At 39.9% G+C, this 13,233-nt stretch overlaps 1 long non-coding RNA gene across 1 annotated transcript; it reads left to right on the forward strand.

The window, feature by feature from the left end:
- The first annotated feature begins 784 nt into the window (after positions 1-784).
- Positions 785-3,773, forward strand: LOC124350932. The gene is made up of 3 exons (XR_006921292.1): positions 785-879; positions 3,461-3,463; positions 3,710-3,773. It is a non-coding gene; the product is annotated as an uncharacterized LOC124350932 (long non-coding RNA).
- The last annotated feature ends 9,460 nt before the right edge of the window (positions 3,774-13,233 follow it).

Below are 13,233 nucleotides of genomic sequence, written 5' to 3' on the forward strand. Positions count from 1 at the left end.
AACCTTGTCACACCTACTACATCAGCGAAAGTTCTCGGTGTTCACCTTAGCTCTGATCTGACGATGGACCGTCAAATTTCGGCCATATCAATAGCCGCAAATTTTAATTTATATCGGCTCGGCAAAATAAGAAGTCATCTGACAACGGAAGCCACGAAGATTCTTGTGCACTCGCTTGTCATATCACATCTTGACTACGCCAACTCCTTACTGGCTGGACTTTCAAAGGAGAAATTAAGACCTCTTCAATCGGTGCAGGACTCAGCCGCCCGCCTAATTCACCGAGGCGTTTTTTCCACTGAAGAGTCAAGATTTCGACTGCACTGGCTCCCTATCCACTACAGGATTCTCTTTAAGGTCCTACTTCTTGTCTTCGACTGTCTGCAAGGAACTGCACCAGTCTACCTACAAGAATGCGTTGCTCTCCACGTATCCGGCCGTGCAGGTTTACGCGCGGAGGCGAGGAGTCTTCGTGTGGTGGCCTCCACTAGAACTCGGGGGAAGAAGAACGCTCCACCAAAGCCAGCCTACCAAAAGCGGTCGTTTATCTCTTATGCACCGCACTACTGGAACGAACTTCCACCAGCTATCCGGTCAACTTCTAGTCGCCAAGATTTCAAGAAACTCCTTAAGACACACTTTTTTACCTTGTCATACCCTTTTTTAACTGCCCGTCACTAAAGCACAGCTCACTTTTAAACCGTCATTTGAACGTATTGTTATTATATGAGAAAGTGCGGTATATAAATGTTAATATACATACATACATACATACATACAATGGAATTCTCTAGCCAGCACCAACCCATCGCTGCTGCGCGCTCATCTATATTGCCTTTTCTGGTTGGGTTATTAATGAATGCCCAGAGTGACGAGGTAGTTACTGTTGAATATTAACTAAATTGAGACTCACGTTTTTGTTCACTGTGATTACTTTTCTTTGTATTTTAGTTTGTAGCACAAGTAAGTTCGTGATTCGAACGTATTCAAGTAGCAGACTGAGTTACACACACAGAGAGAACACTCGATGAGAGAGAAGAGAGGGTAGGGAGGGAGTTGCCAGATTTACACAATTTAGGATTGACAACATAAATTCAACATCCCCACTCAAACCAAAATTGGGTGAACTGATATATCTTCCTTCTTAAGTCCTGGAAAAGCTGGACCAGCAAGCGCCTTCGTTCCGCAAGTTGTTCTTTGGTTCCGACGTGACTAACCACGATACTTCCATCCGTTTGTTGCTCACGAACATAATGATATCGTACGTCAGTATGTTTTGTGTGGCGATGAAATTCAGGATTGGACACCAACTTGAGTGCTCCTTGATTGTCGCCAAAGAATTCCGCAGGCTGCATTTTCGGGTTGCACTCCAACATCTCGAATCGGCGAAGAATCCGATTGGTGTATTGCTCCTGAGAAAGATGAATGACACGGCGGGTGCGATCCCTGTCAATTTTTAGGCCAATAAAGAAGTCTGCGTCCCGTGCTGTGATGTTTCGACGATAAACACACGGATCAGCCAAATTGTTCCTTATTCGGCGGCGACCTTCAAGTAGTGGTTGAAGCTGCCAAGTCTCGTTTAATCGTAGCGATTCCATCACCTCCTCCATCGCTGAAATCCATTTGGCAGATTCTGGGCATGAGATCGCCTCCTGGTACGTCTGTGGTTCAAAAATGTCGTCAGGAGCAACGTTCATAACAGTGTGGCTCAGAAAGTTTGGATCTTCAATTAGCCGATTTGGCTTCTTCCGAATGCGAGACGGTCTTTGAGGTGAGTCCACACTGGGTTCGAGATGGTGATCTCCAAGAAGCGGCTTTTCTGGCTGTTCAAATCCATGGAAGGGTTCCGCAATGATGTCAGAGTCACTTGCAGGTTGACCACACTGATCGTTGGACACGGTGGCACGTCCGTTGGATGCCTCGTAGGCATCCCCACCCACTCCAATTACAGAGACAGTTTCTAGGTCAGTGCGAGGGACAGCTATGGGAAGTAGTGAAGGTGCTTGAATACTTTCATTGAAGATGACATCCCTTGAGATTTTAATTTTTCCAGATGATGAACAGTTGGCGAAATGCATCAAATAGAGCTTTTTCTGCATCCTTGAGCCAGTGGCGACTATTTTTCCGTTTTTTCTTAGCTCCATGCCGTTTTTGTCGAACGTAGCTGTGGCTCCACGCTCCGTTGTGGCTCCAATTGAGAACAGGTTGGCTCCTAGATCTGGGACAAACAAGACGTTACGTAACAAACCATCATGCCATTCGCCATTTACTTTGGTCTTGATGATGACATTTCCAACTCCAGTTGCGTATAATGCTTCGTTGTTCTTTCCCACGCCTTTAATTGTTCGGTCACCACGATTGATGGGGGTGATTGACTGAAAGATAGATTTCTGATCACTCATATGCTCACTGGCACCCGAATCTGCATACCAGCATTCGTTGTTGAGTTGAAGATCTGCTGACTTGAAGGCATAATAATCAAAAACAGGTGCGGTTGTTTTCTCTTTTCTAGGTTGAGCCAGCATTGCTTCTTCACTTCCAGCATCTTGTCTTCCTTTGAGATAGGCCTCTTTTATCCAACAATCTTCTTCACGATGAGATGCTCTACGGTTAAGATTTCGGCAGTGACCACAGACAGGTTTAAGACGATCATGTGAAGAAAAATCTCTTGATTTTGACTCGGAAAAAACGACTTTATTCTTCTTTTTGCCAGCAAAGAATGCTCCATCTGAAGAGTCGACACCCATATCAGTTAGCTTAAGCATATTTTCTTCAACTTGAAGTCTGGACGTTAGTAGAGAAAGTGTTTTGATGGCATCATCAGTACTGTTCCATGCAGACATGAAGGACCTATAGTTGCGATTGCCATTTAGTGGAAGAGTAGATGTGATCTTGGCCATGATTTGATCGTTTGAGATTGGTGAATTCACATCACTTAGTTGTGATGCAAGAGATTCAACTGCTGAAACATGAGACATTATGTCGTGGGTAGGGTCATATTGATATGCCATAAACTTGCCCATTAGTAGATGTTTGTTTTCAACAGAAGCCAGCTCATATTGATTTAAAAGCCGAATCCACATCGAATTTGAAGTCTTACAATTCATAATGGTTCTCATTACCTTCTCTTCCAGAGTAGCAACAATGTAGTTTTGTGCAGCAGTGTCTTTCTTGTCCCATTCACCAATCTGAGTATTTCTGGCGGTGACTGCAGCATTGTTTGAATTATCAGCAAGGAGAACAATGGCCGTGGGTTTTTGTTCATCACCTTCAACAATCTTGAGTAGGGCATGATTCTTCAGTACAAGTTTAAGTTGAAACTTGTAAAAGCTAAATTGGTCTCCCTTGAATTTCGTAATGTGCGACACATCTTTTGCAGAGAAAGTTCCAGTGGCCATCTTGGCTCTGTTCCAGAAACAACTTGAATACTTTTAGCCTATTTTGCAGTTATTACAGTAAGTAGGTAGCAATTGCGAACCTGGGCCCATAACCTGTTGAATATTAACTAAATTGAGACTCACGTTTTTGTTCACTGTGATTACTTTTCTTTGTATTTTAGTTTGTAGCACAAGTAAGTTCGTGATTCGAACGTATTCAAGTAGCAGACTGAGTTACACACACAGAGAGAACACTCGATGAGAGAGAAGAGAGGGTAGGGAGGGAGTTGCCAGATTTACACAATTTAGGATTGACAACATAAATTCAACAGTTACATATTAATAGGTCTAATATCGATTCTTGTGGAAACGCAGCATCTGGCAGCTTTTCTTCATCGAACGGCAATAACCTATACATTTCTGAACCGTCTGATGATATTTGATTCCCCTATAGGCCTATACATTAACAAATAAAACGCGATTGACAATATCAGCCAAGTCTGTGGATCGATCGCCATCAAGCGTCTGGTACCAATAAATTATGCACGTGCCGCATTGATACTGGCCCAAAAGGGAAAATTTAATGAGAAATAAAAAGCACTGAGCGACATTTTTGGGAATGAAAATTTTTGTGAGCCCCCGATATTGAAAAAAGCGACGAGTTCAGATTCAAACACGTCGATTGTCTACGCATTCAGATTCGGTTATGGAGGACATATTAAATAATTGGAGGAGCTCGAGCGTGCCAAAGAGAAAAACCAAACCAGGCTGGATTTGCCGCCGATATTATATTATTGCCAGGGAAACAGCACTGAAGCCAATTCCCTTTCTCGGTCGCGAGATGTAATATGACTTGCCCTAAATCGTTCACGGAACAAAAGGCGGATGGATTCTTTGCCATAAAGAACGGCAGACACGGGCAGACATGAGAGGAATCTTTTGCCACCAGATTGAGCAGCTTGTCAATTATTGGCTACGAGAAGATGCGTTCAATTACAGCCAGATGCATATTAATGCACTACTCTAAAAGGGCATATAGAAGAACCCTGATGTGGGTGCGAAGAAACAGTTTAAATAATGCCAAAATGTCAAAAGTCTAAGGTTGCTGTACATTTTAATTTGTTTCAACAACGAGAATTTTCCATCTGATAAGGCTGCAGCACTCCTATAATACATTATAGCCGGCATCAGCACCGAACGTGATTCCTAGAAATGACAAACTTCTTATATCAGTACTAATAATATACCTGCGAGTAAGCCGAAAATCTTTAGACTTTGATTCAATTCTTTAAAAACTTGGGTCTCAACTGTATTTTTCAATTCAGCCAAATGTATGGCGAAGCTTTTCAACATGGTGGGCCATCAACTCTTGCACAGTGGGAAAGTCAAGTTGTTATTTTTTTCAATGTTTCAGAGTCATAAACTAAGTAACAAGTTATCCAATTCAATGCGTGCATATAGTCAGAGTAGAAAAAGGGATAATAGAGCTAGACATTTTCTCGCAAAATAGCTTTCAGGACTATAGGTTTTGTTCAATAATATTTAAAAGCTATAATGAGCTCGAACTTGGCGACCGGCTTTTTTTATCGTCACTTGATTTATGAGCAGCTTTTATTATTGTGCACCCTATATACAATAACGCGGTTAACTTTCGAAATTTTACAGATTGACTATCTGACGACCCGAACAGAATTTCGACTTATTAAAGACATCAAAAGATATTTCAAGTTAGGAACCCAATGGCTTCGAAGGCTTTGATGTCGATAACGTCGAAGATGTGGGAGTTGGTAGTATAAAACTAGAAATATCCGTGTTGAGATCACAAGGCCAATACTAAAAAAGGATCAACGAGTGGAACAAGTTCTATACCTAGATAGCTGAGCCACAGAAGTTGCTGCCGACTCTTTTGATCTCGCATCTGCTGCGCTGCCCTTTCTCTGTAATGGCTGATGCTCTTTCTGGTTCACCAGACTTGAATAATGTGTTTATTTTCTTCTTATTTTGGGTCGCGAGGCAACGTGGCTGTCTTTGCTCGCTTCGTTTGCCGTGAAGGCGTAAAGTTTTAATCTGCTCGTCTTTTTTATACCGTCTAGATGCATCACCATTCATTATGAAAGATATATAGCAGGCAGAGCTCTATAGTGGTTGGGTGGCTTTTACGACGTTTAGACTGGAATCAAAGTCGCACGATTCTTCGAATCACAGCGTATGAAATAAGATAAATAAAAACCCACCAGGGGGTAAAAGAAATCCAGCCATCGCAAAGGAAAACCAATTAGGGTAATGTGGCACTGCAAGCGAAACGGAAAAAGAAAATTGAAAGAATAAGAGCGATTAACACGCAGCCGCTTTCTCTTACTATTAGTCGCACAGCCATCAGCTATACTCCTCCCCGTACTCATCACCTAACGCATCATAATTATTGTGCGGATTCCATGTCTCAGCAAACTGATCCATTGTGCTGGTCTGACAGTTGGGAAAATTTTACTGGGAAATCTCGGATCCCGGATACTTGGAAGAAATGATTTTCACTCAAGTCGAGATCAGCAGTGAATCGAGTAGATGAACGAAAAATAATTTCTCTTTTTTTTTAAAAAAATCTACCCCAGTTAACATTTGATTTTAAATAAAGATTCTGTCATTTTAAAAAATCTTTCCTTTTCAAAAGCCATCTATTTCGGTTCTATTGATGGACATGTCTGTATGTTTCTACGTAGGCATTTAAATGCAACAGGTACATAATTTCCGCTATTTTCTTCTACCTAATAGGCAACAGTCGCTAAGAAATTACATAGATACTAAAGAAGAAAAAATAGACTCGACAGAGTAGGCTACCACAATCCAGGTCGGTTAGTACATCTTAGTTTCTTGAGCTTATGTGTGTACAACTATAGAGGTTTCCCTGGCAGCATAAACCTGTTGATTATACACGAAATATCAAGTTTGGTACGAAAGAGACTTATCAGTCTGTGCTACATCTTAAATGGCTCGGCTCACAAAAAGCCATCTCGTGACAACTGTGTCACAAACTTGATCATGCGGAGTGGGGATGAGTGAGAGAACAAGTAGCAAACAACAGAACTTAGCGAGTGTCAAGGAGCCATCAAATCCCTCCTGACACACAAGAAAAAAACGGCCTGGCGGATGAGAAGTTGCTATAGTTATACAGACGACCGAATCAAAGGATCCCATTTCGTAATAAGTTTCATATCAGGCAACCGCCGTAATAAGTCGCCATCCCCATCACTAAAGTTTACATGTCTAGTGGTTTGAAGTCAAAGTCTTTTAAATTTCCCCTCTGCAAGAAATAAAGGACCTGTGGTTAGTTTGAATAAGAAGATGACAAAAGCTTCCACTTGAAGGGACGAATTGGGCTGTTCTTGAACATATACAAAGTCTGAGGTACGGATCCAATTTCGTATTCCTCTGGCATCTAATCTAGGAGTTTACATAAGCGTGTACCTTGTATATTGGAGAACATAACACTACAAACGGCTTCCCTTGTCCCTATTCTTTCTCCCAGTCAAGCCTTTCTTTATTTCCGATCTTGAAATGGGAATCTTCGTTCGACATGGAAAAAAGTCATTTAAATTATTATTCTCTTATGCGATAATAACGAGGGGGCAAAAGTTTGAAACTGGGCGAGATCAAAAACTTGCTCTGACTTTGTCATCTAGAAAAAAAGATGACTATAGCGGAAGAATAAGAAATTCTTGAATAGAAGTGAATGATGGATGATGATGTAGGTATCCCGATTATTAAGACGGACTCTTGGAGATAGACTCACTTCTCTTGCTCGACAAACACTCCATTTCGACTGAAATGGAAGATAGGAAGTCGCTTGACATGCACAGATAGAAAATCATCTTGGAATTATAGCGTAAATGAGAGCAAATTTGTTACAAGCGACTTGATTTCACTTTCAGTTCATCGAGGGGTTGTCAACTCAAAAAAATCCTCGTACACCCTCGGATTTTTTCAAAAAAATCCCTAAAAAATCCCAAAAATCAAAAAAATCAAAAAATCAAAAAATCAAAAAAATCCCAAAAATCCCAAAATTCCAAGAATTTTGGTTTAATAAATCGACAAAATTTTACAAGAATCGATTTTTTTCGTTATCGATTCTTATTCCCCTTACTGTGTTAATAATTCCCCTTGGGCTTCTGTCTGTCTCTTGGTCTGTCGGCTGTCAGTGCCATGCTAGGAATTTTTGATGGGAAAAATGACTTCTATAAATTCTGGTATTTCTAGAGAGGATGACGATACATGGGAATTGGATTGTTTGTGATTGTACCTACCCCCTAGGTAAACATTTTGTTACCCCCAATGCATATCTATGTTCTGAACTCAATGCTCATGGGTTAATTATGTTAATAGTCAGGCTAGGAAAAGACAACACACCACAGCTGTTCAAACCTTGGCTTTTTTCCGCTTTTTTCTAGTCAGCCATGCGAGTCATATTTCAAGGCTTGACGCTCTTTTTCACCGGTTGGGAGCACCCAATTGACGTTTACATTGCTCGATTTTTTAATTCACCGATGTAGGAAGGCTGATGCCCACATTCGTTTAACATCCCTCGGTTCAGCTGATAACATTGTGTAGGGGCTATCCGAGGCATATTAAAAACCAAGAACGTTATGGCAGCCTGTCGGAGGAAACATACCTGTGCGACACACTTCCTTCTTTGGATGAAATTAAAAATACGATGGAAAAGGCTAGGGTCGACGCCAAAATGGAATTGGAAGCACTGGGGGTTTGTTTAGGCGACTCAGATTACAAAATTTTCAATGTTGACGCGCGTTTAGCCTTTAAATTAAGCGAGTCGTTGGAAGCGCCAGCCCCTACTGATGATGACGTTTTTGAATTTGATGAATGTGAAGAAGTTGCTTGCGAAGGAGAGGATACTTTTAATTTCATTGATACCTATGAAAAGAGTTTATTGAAATCAATTGAAGGCGCGCAGCTTACAGATTACAGTTCCTTGTTAGAAAGCAGACTGATAAAATATTGCGAAAAGGAAAAGGAAAAGCCAGTTCGTGATACTGATGACCAAGAGATTTTGTCTAGTCCTTTAATCGCAATAACAAGAGAAGATGGGGCCGTAGTAACTTTTAAAAAGCAGACAATAGTATGGCTTTGTGAAAATGGAGTTAAAAAACAGAGTAACGATCGCCTCAAAAGAGTTACTCAGAGCTCAAATTTCTTACTTGCACAAAAATTGATCATAAATTTTCCGGAAAAAAGGAAAATTCGTATTGGGGATTGGTGTTATGTTTAAGAGTGATGTAACTGGTAGAGGTAAAAAAAAGAAACAAAGAGTTTTGGTGGGACGTGTACTATCTTTTATGTTGATGTCCGGGGGGAAAAATGAGATGAAGCAAATCATTTATAAATGGGACGGAGAGAAAAATGTGGGTGCTCAATGTGATTGGTATTGTTTTGATCATGTCAACCAGCAATTAACAGGAAGACTTATCGAGCAGCCAATGTTTGCGCACGGGTATCATTGCTGTAGTAATTATATATGTAGTTTGCCTCCCCCTGTGATAAATAATGAGTCCCAAATTTTGTTTTCTTCCCATATCACTGTTATGGAAATGAAAAACTTAATAAAAGAATTCTGTCTTTAACTTGTTTATTACATAAGTTTAAAAAATTTTGCAAAATATCTTAAAAATCACGAAAAATCACGAAAATCTTTAAAAAATCGAAAAAATCTTAAGAAAATCTAAAAATCCCCAAAAAAATCCAAAAAATCGTAAAAAATCTGAAAAAATAAAAAAATCTGAAAAAATCTGAAAAATCTGAAAAAAATCTGAAAAAATCCCAAAAATCTGAAAAATTGATTTTTGGATTTAAGATCCGTACACCTTCGGATCGAGTTGACAACCCCTCGCAGTTCATGGAAAATGGAACTTGACGAACTCGCACATGAACCTCATAACGAATCGTTTCTTGTTTACTTCCGTCATCTCATTTATTTTCAAATGAATTTACCATCCGAGCGCACATCATTTTAAAGCGGTAATGCAATAAAGATTTATTTTTCTCTTCATTTTCAAAGCCCACGTTCAAATTGATTTTCGCACAGACTCACATGCTGTACAAGCATGCGCTTATCCTTTGCAATCTGTAGCGTTTGAATTTTACATTGGGACAATCAGCACGTTTTGAGGGAATCATAAATATTGTACGTGGGCATGAATTTTTTAGGGAAATCATTCACGTAACAAAACTACAGCATCCAATACTTATTGAGCCAGCAGTATCAAAGACGCATCATGTTCATTTGATTTACAATCATACATAACTCGATATTGGCTTCAACTTCATTTTCGAATTGCCTTGTGATTTGAGAACGTGTTTGGAATTTCTAGTGAATCCACTTTGGCCTAAAATATAATTATACCTACACGTGCCAAAAGTCAACCGAAAAAACCTTAAAAGTCTAATTGCCTTCGTATACCCTATACCGAAAGTTACGATTGGCATTTCAATGTTCTTTCATTCCATTCGAGGATATGAACAAGTTAAAAGTTCAAATATTTTTGAAATTGATTGTTAACCTATAGACAAAGTTGTGAGGCACAAAAACCGGACCTGTTCTGCAGTCGTTCTACAAAATGATTTTTTTTTTTTTTTCAATACTTTCAATTTTAATTTTCTATTGATTATTTAATGAACCCTAACTGAGTAGCTAAACAATAGTAAAGAGAAAACAGTTTCAGTCAAGGGCCTATAGCTCAGGAATAATCGTACTCCGCACTATGTTCTAACGATTTTTAACCAAGGCCACCAAACAGTCAAAAAAGAAAGAATAAAGATACATTCGTCCTACCTTTAATCCTGGGAAATACGGCCAGGCATCCATCCACAAGTGCTTCCATCCATCCGCTGAAAAAAAATTGAATCCACCAGTCGGGATAGGAGAAAAGCCGCCCTCGTGAATACCCCCACAACTCACATGGGTGTACACGAGGACATTTAAAGAAGGAGGAAATAAGAAGAGATCCGTAACTCGGCCGGTGGTTTCTGCAATCAAAGAAGATGCTGGTAATCTAAATAAAAATAAAAAAATTGATTAGGCCTACGAAAATTATTGACATTAAAATAACTAGCAGGACACATGTTTAAAAAAAAGTAACGAAAATGAATTAGGCCTATACCCAAATGATGATGTGAGATTGCTGCTAATGATCCATCACAAGCAAAACTTGCTTACAATCTTGTGGTTATGAGGGGTGTAAAATCTGCACAAACGAAAAGGTTACATAATGGAAACCAAAGCTAAATGCTAGTTGTATGCAGTTGAAAACTAGTCAGAAAGCAATAGTCACACTCTCGTCCTTTTTTGGGCTACATATTTGTAGCTGGTGTACAAATTCGTCTTTGTACATGAACCGATCGGGATTATTTTATTATTAATCGTTCGGCGACTCGACAAATTACACTCTTACACTGATGATGAGCTACGACAGTCTGACAGATAAAAAACGAATAAAAGTAAGAATTTGCACGATTATTACTAACTGCGTCAAAAGCAAACTCTTCTGGAATCTGGAATCCAATTTTCTTGGATCTTGATTGCAATTTAAAGTTTCATTCCGTGGGTGGATGACGGTAAATGAGCTCCCGCGGGTGTGACGTCATTTGTTGGACTTTTCGCCAGTTTGAGTGGGTGTAGGGAAAGGTTGCATCTAGTTCGTATTACGTCAAAACTCACTTTATCAATCCCTTCAACATTCGTGGAAAAACAACAGCAAAAAAAATAAATAAATAAATAAAATTAAAAATTGATTCCGACTCCAGGAATGAATTATAGTTGATGTAAAATGTAATTCTGCATATAATAAATACATTCACTTATACTCGGAGGCTTGTATAGTTTCGTATTTGTAAATGTCGGAATTGTGCTTCTACAGTCATTTGCTTATTTGTACACACACATATCTACACTGTCTTTTAGCTATAGGACAATTTTTAATATGCCCTGATTGTTTGAACAGCAACAGTTCTCTGAATTAAACGTGTGTGTTCGTGCGTTCGTGCTGGTTGACTAAACGAGAGAATCTAGCAACTTTCCGTTCAGAGAATTGAGGGGAAAAAAAGACTCAAAATATTCAAACAGGTCGCTTCGGGTCGAAATTAATTAAAAACAAAATGAATTCATGTCGAGTTATTACCTAGTGTTTTGAGAAATGTAAAAATAGCTGAAATAGTTGCGCCGGCCCAGCTGTATTCGTTACAGAATGCAGTAGCAAACGAAAACATTTGCGCAATCTCTCGGAATGTATATACACGCGTATACACAACGAGCGGCAGTTCAGCATTTTTCTCGGGAGAGAGTCCAGGACAACATTTATAATAACAACAACATCTGCTGGAAATAACAAAACGCCCACCATCGCTGGGGAGGTGTCTGAGCGATTAATGCCTTTATCGAATGTGTTTTGATAGCGCGGTTTCATTAATTTATTAGTCGAGCTCTGGCGAAACGAGAAATTACGACACGCGTGCTGTCAGATGCACACAACGACCAAAACTATCTTTCTGATGGTGGTTCTAATCAAAGAGAAACTTTGTGCTGTTAATATAGATCTTGTTATTTATATCAATAAAAGAAATGTGTTTTTAGCCATGTCGTCCGCTGGTCTTGCCTATTATTTCAGCAGAAAAACACGATTCAGCTACATGAAAACAGCTGAGAGAGAAGATGTTGGATTGTTTTTCTTTCTTAGATGCTGCGAAAGAGATAAAAGAAAACGTTCGTGGCGGATAAGATGGCGACGACGAGCTTCAATATAGTAGATTGTTACGGTACAGACTTGTTCCGTTGGCTTGTTATTTCAAGCCTTTCCCCTTTCCCAGGATAGGGAGCCGGAAACGAGCGAGACCACGCCTATTTAGTTGTTGATTGCTGCTGCTAGAAGGCCAACGACGCGACGGCTCATCTGCTGATGTATATAATCTACACAATATAGTACACTAATACATATCGACTTTTATATATTAGTTATATACTACATACGACATGTATAATGAGTTGCGGATAACAGAAAATGGTTGTTTCTTCTTTTTCTAGAAATGTTTGATGGGCGAATCATAATATGTTTTTATGACCTTGTAGTACATTCCAGTTGGAATAGGACTAATGAGGGGTTATCGGGTTGTATCTAATGTTATTAGTTTGGCATGCCAACTTGATGGCGTATATGCTGCTGCTGGGCAGTTTCGACTCTCTTTTCTTTTGGCGTGCGCTTGTTGATGAACCCAATGGGGATGAGCTCGACGGAAGAGGCCAAGAGTATTATTACAAATAAATATAGTAGGACCTTTTTTCTTCTTTCTCTATATTGCCACCGCGCTCCATCCCGGTGGTGGTGGACGTCGACTGCTGTCGAGCGTGAAGCGCAAACGAGCGACGTCTCATTTTCTTTTTCGCCCCTCGCGGGAGTTGCTGCTGCTGCCGGACAGCACACGCAACTATCGTTTTATTTTTAACGAGCTGTGTCTCGTCCTCCTCATTGTTTGGCTCTGTTGCTGCTGCTGCTGTCGAGTTTTTTGTCCTCAGCAATGTCCGCCTCAATTAATTCCCCAATTTGAAACGCGTGCCCTAAATGCAACTGCCGCGTGAGACTCTCGACGTCGACGACGAGGTGCAATAATCAAGAGACGACGCCCGATCAAATTTTTCCAGACAATGATGTAACGAAATGTTTAAATGGCTTATATGTTAGCCAAAATGGTGTTCAGACAGTGAAACTCACTGCATCTTCTAATAGCTTATAAGTATAGCATCAGTTGATGATTCGCCTTATTCCAGTCTGATGATAATTCAACCCAATGACACTTTCTG

Source organism: Daphnia pulicaria, chromosome 7 (assembly GCF_021234035.1).
Source record: "Daphnia pulicaria isolate SC F1-1A chromosome 7, SC_F0-13Bv2, whole genome shotgun sequence".
NCBI lineage: Eukaryota > Metazoa > Arthropoda > Branchiopoda > Diplostraca > Daphniidae > Daphnia > Daphnia pulicaria.